We start from the raw sequence: 9,978 nt of genomic DNA, 5'->3' as shown, positions 1-9,978 counted from the left end.
GGCACTAGGCCAGGTGCTGGAGACCCAAATACCAAAAAAGACTTTGACCTTTACCTCAGAGCAGGCACAGACTGATTGGCGGGGAAAATAGTTAAACTCCTCACAATGATACAGAGGGGCTGGAACTAGAACAGAGTTGCCCGTGGGTTGGTGGAAGCCAGAGGAGGATATAACCACTGTGTGTGGAGGCCGAGGGCAAGCTTCTTCAAGGAGGTGTCATTTAATCAGAACTTGGAGGATGGGAAGGAGTTTGCCCAGGTGGAGAAGAGGGTAAGGGCATTGAGGGCAGGGAGGAGAGCAGGCAGTGAGATCCAGGGCTTTTCTGCAACAGGGTGGAGTTGCTCGTGGCCAGAGAGTGTGCATGGAGGAGAAGCAGCCCCAGATGAGGCTGGGCCGTTTCCCAGGCTCTCAGGAAGCTCCCCTGGAGAAGAGCCTGACAGCTGCGCCCGCTGAAGGGGCACGAAAACGGGGCTGGGGCTGCAGAAGACACAGGGCAAGGGAGGCTGGCTCTGTGCAGAGGGAAAAGGAACGTTTTCAGAGGCACTTAGAGGCCCCCAGCCTCTGCACTCGCTACCTGCTGGGGTGTGTTTGGCTTCTCCAGAGAAGCCTGTTGCTGCAGGGTAAATTCTCCCTGGTTGCCTGCACTTACCTCCCAGTGTGCTAATGAGAGCAGAACTTCAGGAGATGCCCTAGCCTGCTATTTCGTGTTTGTTGAGTGGAGTGAGGCTGGGTGGAGGCGCTGCCAGTCAGAGGCAAGGATACCAGGGCCGGCGCTGGCACCTGGCTCTGCAAGACCAGCCACAGGCCCGGGGAGGGAGGGACTGGGGGCAGCGGAGCCGGGAGCTCTGTGTGGGGGGAAGGTGAACGGCCTGGGTGGGCAGGAGAGCAGGGAAGGCCGTGCTCTGAACGTGGCAAGTCAGTTTCCAGAATTCTTGGAAACACCCAGCAGGGTAGGTCATGTGGCTGGATGGTAACGTGAAGTATTAACTTTTGCATTTTGACCCTGGGACCTTCCCTCTTCTGGCTGCTAATCATGAAAGAATGCTTGCGTAATTTTTTTTCCACCTGAGAAGAGATTAAAGCAAAGCAAAACAAAAACAAATTTTCCCTGTGTCAGAAAAGGAAAAGCTGGAGCATATATTAGGGTGAAGTCTAGGTTGCGGAAACAGAGAGGGTTAAAAATGCAGCGTCATAAAGAAGATGGAGGTTATTGCATCCTCACTTCACCATACTCAGGTTGAGAGTGGAACAGGTGTGCAGGCAGTTCGGCTCTGCAAGGACTCTCAGGGACCCAGGTGCCCTCCGTCCTGTAGCTCCACCATCCCTAGAATAATAACCTCAGCTTCATGGTCAGGTGTGGGTCACAGACTCATCTGTGTTCTACCTCGTGGGAGGGGGAAGAGTTCACTGGGAGATTACATTGTCCAGCAAATTTTCACTTCTTTTTGGTCTATCGCCACAAGTGGAATAAACTTCCCTGCCCTAGTTCCAAGTCTAGGCCTTAACAGGCATCATAAGTTTCTGTTTGATCCTCTGGGAGCTTCTGACCTCAGCTGTGAGCAGAACCTGCCCAAGGTGACTGCTGTCTCTGGAGCTTGGGCGTGGGAATGAGACATGTGGGGCAGACCTGAACTTGACCCATGGCTGGGAACAGAGCAGCTGCTTTGAGACCTGCAGATCTGTCAGCAGGAAATAAATACTCACGTTTGTTTACCACTGAATTCTGGGGTGGTTTTATGCAGTATTACCGCAGCAAACACAGGTTGATACAAACTATGGAATGAGGGCAAGCAATTTTAAGTAAGCAGGAGTGAAGTTTAAAAAATTAATTTCTCTCACATTTTATTAATCATATGATTACACTTAGCTGCAAGGGAGGCTGAAAGACATAGTCTGTAGTTGAGTGATCCTATGCCCAGTTTAAATGTTTATTTATTTATTTATTTATTTATTTATTTATGGCTGTGTTGGGTCTTCGTTTCTGTGCGAGGGCTTTCTCCAGTTGCAGCAAGTGGGGGCCACTCTTCATTGCGGTGCGCGGGCCTCTCACTATCGCGGCCTCTCTTGTTGCGGAGCACAGGCTCCAGATGCGCAGGCTCAGCAATTGTGGCTCACGGGCCTAGTCGCTCCGCGGCATGTGGGATCTTCCCAGACCAGGGCTCGAACCCGTGTTCCCTGCATTGGCAGGCAGATTCTCAACTACTGTGCCACCAGGGAAGCCCCCTATGCCCAGTTTAAAAGAGGAGCTGTGGACATAAAAACATGATCGTTAGTCAGTAGAGAAATTCAAATTAAAACCATAGTGAGATGCTACTTAACTCCCACTAGAATGGCTAAAAATAAAAGAGTTGATCATACCATGTGTTGATGAAGATGTAGAGCAACTGGAATTCTCAGACACCACTTGCGGGAATGTAAAATTACAACCACTTAGAAAAATGGCTTGGCAGTTTCGTAGAAGGCTAAACATACATCTACCCTATGACCCAGACAATCCACTTCTATATATTTACCCAAGAGAATGAAAACGTATGTCTGTACAAAGACTTGTGTGGATGTAGCAACTTTAGTTGTAATTGCCCCAAACTTGAATTGGAAACAATTCAAGTTTCTCCATCAAGAAGTGAATGGATAAACAGAATGTGGTCCATCCATATGATGGAGGGAATTCCCTGGTGGTCCAGTGGTTAGGACTCTGCGCTTTTACTGCTGAGGCCCCTGGTTCAATCCCTGGTCAGGGAACTAAGATCCCACAAGCCTCATGGTGCGACCAAAAAAAACCCAAAAAGCAAAAAAACACATGATGAACTACTACTCAGCAATAAAAAGGAATGAACTGTTGGTACACACAGCAACCGGGATGAATCTCAAAGTAATTATCATGAGCAAAAGAAGCCAGACAAAAGAGTACCTCCTGTGGGATTCCACTTACATAAAACTTTAGAAAATGCCATCTAATCTTTAGGAACAGAAAGATCATTGGCTGCCTGGGGATGAGGGACATGGAAAGGAGTGAGCAAGGAGGGGACTGACTGCAAACGGGCATAAAACTACTTTTGGGGTGATGGCTATAATCGTCTTGATAGTAGTGATGGTCTCATGGGTATGTACACGTGTCAAACTCATCAAATCATGCGCTTTAAATGTATGCAACAAATATATGCAAAATATACAATATAACATATTGTATGTCAGTAATATCTCATACTCTATTATAATAGCACAATACATGATATATATTTACGTGTTTATATAAAATATATAATAGCTATAGTTTATAATGGCTATAACACAAAAAATTAAAGCTCTTGCTGTGGGGGGAGCAGAGGGTGGATGTCGGTGGACAGCGGGCAGTTTCTACCACAGACGGGAGAAGCGGTGTTAGATGCTGAGGGCGGGGCTGGTTTCTGAAAGATGGTCTTGGGGCCTCCCTGGGGCTGACTCTTGCCCTTTCAGAGAGGCTTGGGGAGAGAGTAGGAGGGACCTACGCCCTGTCCTGCATGGAGCCCTGGGAGGCAGGAGCTTTGTCAGTGTTCCCTGGGCCAGTGCAGGCGGAGGGGAGACGATGTGGCCACGCTGGGGGAGAGGGTGGTGGTCAGGGGAACAGAGGACCTGAGACAGCCTCTCTCAGTCTCCGCCTGCCCCAGCGCAACCAGAAGAGCAGGAAGATTTTTAAGAGCCCTTGAAAGGGTATCTTAATCCAAACCCTCTAAGAAGTAGATGCCAGGACAAGAGGTTGTAGCAAACCGTACACCCTGTCCTCCCTTCCCTGGGCCCCAGGCTCACCACACTGGGCTTTGGCGTTTGGGGTGGGTGTTCAGGGAGGGAGGGCCAGGAGGAGGAGGATCGCCTTGCTTTGCACTTGTGTCGAGACTCTAAGTGGGCACCTCTTCCTCCGAGGTGGACAGGGAAGGCTCACCTGGCCTGGATCTTCACTCCTCCGTTTGTGGGCATTGCTTTCTGCCATATCCTTGACTCTGGGCTCAGCTGGGGCCTGGCTTTAGCCAATGGCCTGGTAATAGGTGCAACGCAAGCAGAGGCTTCACAAGCACTTGTGCATTGGGGCTGGCTCTCTTGTCACTTTTGTTCCTTCATCACCCGTGAAAACATGCCCAGATTAGCTGCTGGAGACCATGGGAGACAGGCAGAAAAGACCACACTTAATCCCAGCTGGGACCAGCCAGTCCCCTGCAGATCGCTGACTGGCTGCAGATGGATGAGTGAGCTTAGCCCAAATCACCGGAGCCTGGTGCAAATCCTCAGAACTGTCCTACCAACACACAGATGCCTAAGAAAATAATCCATTGGTGGGTTTCAGGCTACTACATTTTGGGGTGGTTTGTTACGCATAATAGCTAACTGATACAGCATCCAGACCTCTGATCCACACCCCTGCCTTGATTTGTCCACTCAGCTGGGAATACTTATTCCAGCAAGGTTGCCCCCTGTCTTGGCCCCTTCCTGAGCTCTGGGGACCTTCTGGACAGCAGAGGCCAGAGGAGGCCTAGCCCCACGTGTGCAGCTCTCACACCTCTGGGGGAAAGCGGGGGGGAGGGGGCAGCTGGTTCAACATGAGCCCCTGCAGAGGAAGCTGGAGTCATGAAGGAGCAGGGAAGTGGTGAGGATGTGAATTCCACTCGGGGAAATGCACAACTTGATTACTACTCAACATTTGCAGTACCCAGATACTCTAATTAAGAGAAAAGGTCAATAGGTTAAATAAGTAACTTAATCAGAAAATTATGCAAAGTGCCACAAGTCAAACATATTACACAGGCCCTTGAGATCGATACGGTATGCAAATCGATCACCCGTGATCAGGACAGCACAGCGTCGGGAAGGGGAAAGTCAGCCCAGGAGGCTCAGGGGACCCAGCCTGAGCTGGGGAATGTGGGGACCTGGCACCCCAAAGTAGGTCAGTGAGGGAGATGCAGTCTCTCATCTGTAGACCGGGGAGGACAGCGTGGCATAGAGCACAGGTTTGGGGGCCCATGGCCCTGGGCTGGAGGCCCATCTCTGCCTCTGCTGAGCTGTGTGGCCTTGGGCAAGCCATGTAGCCACTCTGAGCTTCATTGACAAAGCAGGGATGTTAATACTGGCCTCTCAAGTTAGGGGACAGCTCAATTATCAGCTCTGACCCTGAGAGGGGTGTGTGTGTGTGTGTGTGTGTGTGTGTGTGTGTGTGTGTGTGTTTGTGCGTGTGTGTGTGTGTGTGTATATCATGGGTCCAGTGAGATTTCCTTCCTCTCTGCCACCTGCCTTTCTTCCTCCAAAGCCCTGCAGCCAGAGGCCTCGATCAGAGACCAGCCAGAGGCCTTTAAATCCATTTAGAACACTGATTCTCAGCTGGGTGTGATACCTGTCATATCTGGAGGAATTTGGGGCTGTTACAGCCCGTTGGGGTGGGGGTGTGCTACTGACGTCTAGTGGGTAGAAGCCAGGGGTGCTTCCTAAACTCTCCGTGACACACAGGACAGCCAGCCCCCTCCGCGCCCAGAAAGAATTTTCCAGCCCACATGTCCGCAGTGCTGAGGTTGAGAAACCCTGACTTAGGATTGAGTAGCTTCTGAGAGAGAGTGGGGCGGCTGAATCAGCGACAGCGTAAGAGGTGGAAAGAACCCTCTGGAGTGACGCAGAACCGAGTGACAACAGCCTGTCAGGGCTCCGGGAACCCCTGGGGGATCTCTGACTAGTCCTGGCCCTTCAGCGGAGGTCCCCCGGGAGCCCCCGCCCCGGGCCTGTGAGCGGGATGACGGACTCACGGATGACAGAGCTTGCTGGGGGCAGTCCTGCCAGCTCGGCCCGGCCTCGAGACAGCCCTTCCTGGCCTGGAGACGTCAGGCCTGGCCTGGCCCTGGTGAGGGGGAGGCGGCCGTGGGGGGACTGCCCTGGCCTGGCATTCCCTTGCAGCCTGAAGGAATGTGGTAGAAATGGACCCTTATTTGGGCTTGTTTTTATCCCTCAGGAGTGTTAAAGTGGCCTGGCTTTTCCCAGGCTTTCTGGCTGCTCAAGGGAGGGAAGTGGGACCTTGGGGACAGTCCCAGGCCTGGTGTGGAGAGAAGAGACCCAGCCCCCACCTGGGGTACAGAGTGGGAGGCCCGTGCTGCTGCTGGGGGCCTGGGAAAAAGCAAGGGGGTGGTTTGCCTCTGGAGCCTCCTCTTGGCACCTGGGCCCCCGAGGGGTGCTCTCCCAGGGGAAGGCTGAGCTGGAGACCATCTGGGTCCTTGAGGGGAAGAGGCTGGAAGAGATCCATTCAGGGCTCCTTGGGGCCGAAGGCAGGAGACACGCTGCATGCAGAGGGCATGGGGCCGTGAGGGCAGGGAGCGTGACTCTCTTCCTTCCAAGGGACCCTCAGTGTCTTGAGTCTCCTCCCACCAGATCTGGAGACCCCCCGGGGCCTCTGAGATCAGAGGGTGTCACTGAAGACTGATGCCATTGACTCACGCCATGGGGTTCAGATTTGGGGAAAAGAGCACAAGGGGTGGTGCAGGGCGGTCAGGCATCTCCCATATCCCCTTCCTCATGCCGTACAAGTCATCTCAGGCCTGCCAGCTTCCCTTTCCTAGTTCTCAAGCGCAGGCAGTTGGAGCCATCCCAGAGTCCTCCCCAGTGGTTGGGGAACTAAGGCCCATAAATGGTTAGGGTCTTGTCCAAGGCCAAAGTGTGGGTCAATGGCAGAGCCCCAAATAGAGCCTAGGTCTCCTGACTTTATCCAATACCAGCATGTGACAACCTCACAGCTGCCTCTGCTCTCTTTTGCTTTGCCCGTCTCATGAAAAGCGGCCTTCTGAAAAGGACACTGTACTAGCCATCAACTGCACTGTAACAAATTACTCCAAAACGTAGCAGCTTGAAACAACAAACGTTTATTACCATGCAGCTCCTATGGGTCAGGAAACCAGGTGCACCTTAGTTGGGTCCTTGAAAATTCTCAAGGTCTCTGACAAGGACACGATTGGGGTGCCAGCTGGGGCTGCAGTCTTTTTAAGGCTCGATTGGAGAGGATCTGCTTCCCAGCTCACGCATGTGGCTGTTGACAGACCTTAGGATCTCGCAGGCTGTTGGCCAGAGATGCCAGTTCCTTGCCAAGAGGTCTCCCCACAGGAGATCCCAGCATGGCACCTGGCTTCCTTCCGAGGGAGGGTGGAGAGAGGCCAGGGCGGGCCAGCAAGGCAGAAGTAGAGTCTTTTTGTAACCTCATCTAGGAGTGACGTCCCATCACTTTGGCCATATTCTATTTGTTAGAAGTGAGTCACAAGGTCCAGCCCACACTCAGGGGAGGGAATCACACAGGCGTGAACACTAGGAAGCGGGGATTATTGGAAGCTGCTTGAGAGTCCGCTTCCCACACAGGCAGTCGGGAGAGAAGGTCTGAGGGAGGCCCTATGGCTTCTCCCCTCACTTAATAGTTCATTTGCTTTCAAACTTTTAGGGGAAACCCCAATAAATATGACGATTAAAATGGAGCTGGAGCAGGGGTGGGATCCTCTTCTCCCCTCCAGACAGGACCCTCAGCCTAGATTTTTAAACCTCTCCAATGGAGGCAAAAGCATTTGGCTGTGGGTCAGAAATGTCGGGTCCTAGGCCAGGCTTTACGGACTCCAGGTAAGTCACTTAGTTCACAGATGTTCCTACCTGTAAAAGGAGGAGACTGGGTGGGGATTTCTGATGGAACATTCTCCCATATTGAAGTTTTCTCCCACTCCGGGGATAGAAAACTCCCACATTCCTACATTCCCTCTGCCCTTCATGGACTCCCACACCTGGAAGATGCCGGTGCATCAGGGAGAGATGGTTGCATTCCTGGAGGAGTCCGGTGAAGGCGGGAGGGAGCTGGCGGAGAAGGGGCGGGACGCTGGCCTGGGGCCTCATCAACTCGGTACCGCCCAGGCAGCCGCCTTAACCTAGCAGTGGCCCTGTGCTCCCTGGAGGTGGGAGGGACTGAGAAAAGTGGGAAGCCTCCTTCGGAAGGTCCTACAGAGGGCAGGGCTGTCCAAAATGGCCCCTCCCCCAAGATCCACCGCCCAGATTTGCTGCTTTTTCTCAGCCTGGCTTCCTGCATTTGCCCAGGTGGCATTACCTGCTCAATCTCCTTATCCGCACCTGCCCTCAGCCTGCCCTCCGCCTTGCTAATTCCAAGCCAGCCTCATGGGCTGGAGCCAGTGTGTCCACAGGATATGGAGGACAGCGGAGTCATTCGCCCCGGGGGCTGAGAGGGTGTGGACCTGGGCTCCCACCTCCAGGCAGGAAGGTGCTGCTGACCTGCGGGCAGGGAGGCGGTGAAAGCCACTGCCTGCGTCTCAAATTCATTTCTAATTCACTTTCCTTCTGAAGTGGTTTTGAGGAAGTGCGATATCTGAAAAGGCAGCTAATGCAGGGCCCGTAAATAGTGCATCCACGGGCTGTAATGGAGGGAGAGAGAGGGAGCAAAAGATGGATTAAGTGCCCACCATGGGCTTGGAAAAAAAACCCTTTTGATCTCTCCCCACTGCACAATGCCCTGTTACCTTGTTAGCTTGCATCAGCCAGAGAGAGGATGTTTCTTATTGTGATTGCTGCAAATTGGCACCTGGCTCCCTGAGAGCGGCTTTCTCCTGAATTAAGTAGAGTACCCGGCTCCATCCCGGGTGATAAGGAGCTCCTATTAGTGGGTAATGTCAGCACAGAGCCGCCTCCATCTGCCTGCCTGCCTTGGGGACCCCTGGCTGGCCGCACCCTCTGAGCTTAGCCTCACAGGCCAGGGCGGATGGGGGCCCCTCTGTAGTGGCTCATCTTGCCCATCCCAGTGATGTGTTCATTGCTCCTGACAGATCTTCCTGATGGCTGCACGGGGCCCACAGAGCAGCTTGGGACATGTGATGCTGACCTTTGAACTCATTGTCTTTCCCCCAAACATGAGCTTCCTAGATTCTCCCTTTATTTACTTAATGAATTCTTTCAACAAATATTTACTGAGCACCTGCTCTGTTCCAGGCACTCTGATGGGTGCTGGGGACACAGCAGTGAATGAGACAGAATCCTGCTCTCACAAGGTGTGCAGAGTAAAGTACCACCGTCTCCCGCTGCCCATCCTAAACCCAGAGTCACCTTCAACTCCTTCCTTTCCTTCAGCATCCACGTCCAGGTGATCCCCAAGGCTCCCCCCATGAGCCTCTCTCTTTGTAATGGAAGATAACAAAATTGATCTGTCTGCTTGTCTCTCACCACCCGGGACCAAGCCCCAGCATCTCTCCCTTGAACTCCTGGATTACCCGCCTGTATTAGCCTCCTATTTACTGCAGTAACAAATTACCAAAAACGTGGTGGCTTGAAACAACACAAATTTGTTATCTTACAGCTCTATAGTTCAGAAGTCTGACACAGGTCTCGCGGGCTAAATCAAGTTGTCAGCAGTGATGTGTTACTTCCTGGAGGCTCTGGGGTGAATCAGTTTCCTGGCCTTTTCTAGCTACTAGAGGCTGCCTGCGTTTCTCAGTCCCCGTGGACTGTGGAAACTACACAGCAGGCGGCTGGCTTCCCGTCTCTGCTGTGCCCTACTCAGCCTCCCAGCCGGGGCCTGGAATAAAAGCTAAGAGTACCAGTGAATGTATATTGAATGGGTGAATAATGATATTCACCATGTATTATTGTGTGAGAAAAAGAGCAATATGCAGAAGAATATGTGCAGCTCTTAAGAAAAAACTCCTATACATGGGCACAGCCATGTCCATGTTTTTGCAAATAGAAAAGTTTAGGAAGTACCACATTTATTTATTAAAATATACTATTTCTGTATGCCAGAATTTTTTTTAATTAATTAATTTTTTTTAATTTTTGGCTGTGTTGGGAGGAAGGACCACATTTATTGCAGTGATGACCTCTGGGGAGGGAAGTGGATGAGAACAGAGAGGAGGGTAACTTCTTCATCTTACTTCATACATTTCTGATTGAAAAAAAGTTTTTTTGTTATAAGCACATATAAGAGCTTTTAAAGGGAAA

At 51.9% G+C, this 9,978-nt stretch overlaps 1 non-coding gene across 1 annotated transcript; it reads left to right on the top strand.

The window, feature by feature from the left end:
- The first annotated feature begins 2,669 nt into the window (after positions 1 to 2,669).
- TRNAK-UUU (transfer RNA lysine (anticodon UUU)) lies at positions 2,670 to 2,742 on the top strand. Its single transcript has one exon. It is a non-coding gene; the product is annotated as a tRNA-Lys (tRNA).
- The last annotated feature ends 7,236 nt before the right edge of the window (positions 2,743 to 9,978 follow it).

This window comes from Eschrichtius robustus, chromosome 11 (genome assembly GCF_028021215.1).
Source record: "Eschrichtius robustus isolate mEscRob2 chromosome 11, mEscRob2.pri, whole genome shotgun sequence".
Classification (NCBI taxonomy): Eukaryota; Metazoa; Chordata; class Mammalia; order Artiodactyla; family Eschrichtiidae; genus Eschrichtius; species Eschrichtius robustus.
The sequence above is the reverse complement of the archived record's forward strand: the minus strand, read 5'-3'. Positions and strand labels throughout refer to the sequence as shown.